The sequence below is a fragment of the Cheilinus undulatus genome, linkage group 1, assembly GCF_018320785.1.
Source record: "Cheilinus undulatus linkage group 1, ASM1832078v1, whole genome shotgun sequence".
Lineage (NCBI taxonomy): Eukaryota > Metazoa > Chordata > Actinopteri > Labriformes > Labridae > Cheilinus > Cheilinus undulatus.
Genome location: NC_054865.1, coordinates 33,100,738 through 33,101,071, shown reverse-complemented (window position 1 = coordinate 33,101,071; position 334 = coordinate 33,100,738).

Genomic DNA, 334 nt, shown 5'->3' with positions numbered 1-334 from the left:
ACAGCATTTCTTCATTCACACTTTTTGCATCCCATTCGGGCCTCTCTTCAACAGTTCCTACTTCCTAGTCTTCAAGTTTTTATCAGTAAAGTGGTGCTCCTTGTATTAGTAACCATGCAGTCAAAGTGGTAAGCTGATGTGGTTGCTGGTCATTAAGCTTTAATATGTCCTCTCTGCTGAGATACTTTACTCCTTGAGTTAATCTCATTGCTGAAAAAGAGAAAGTGGCATCTGATGCTTCTAACAAGGTTATCTGAAATCGTTAGAAAAAAAGCATCATGGAGAGAAAGATGTGACATCACTCTGTCACCGTGTGTGCTAACATGAAATGAAG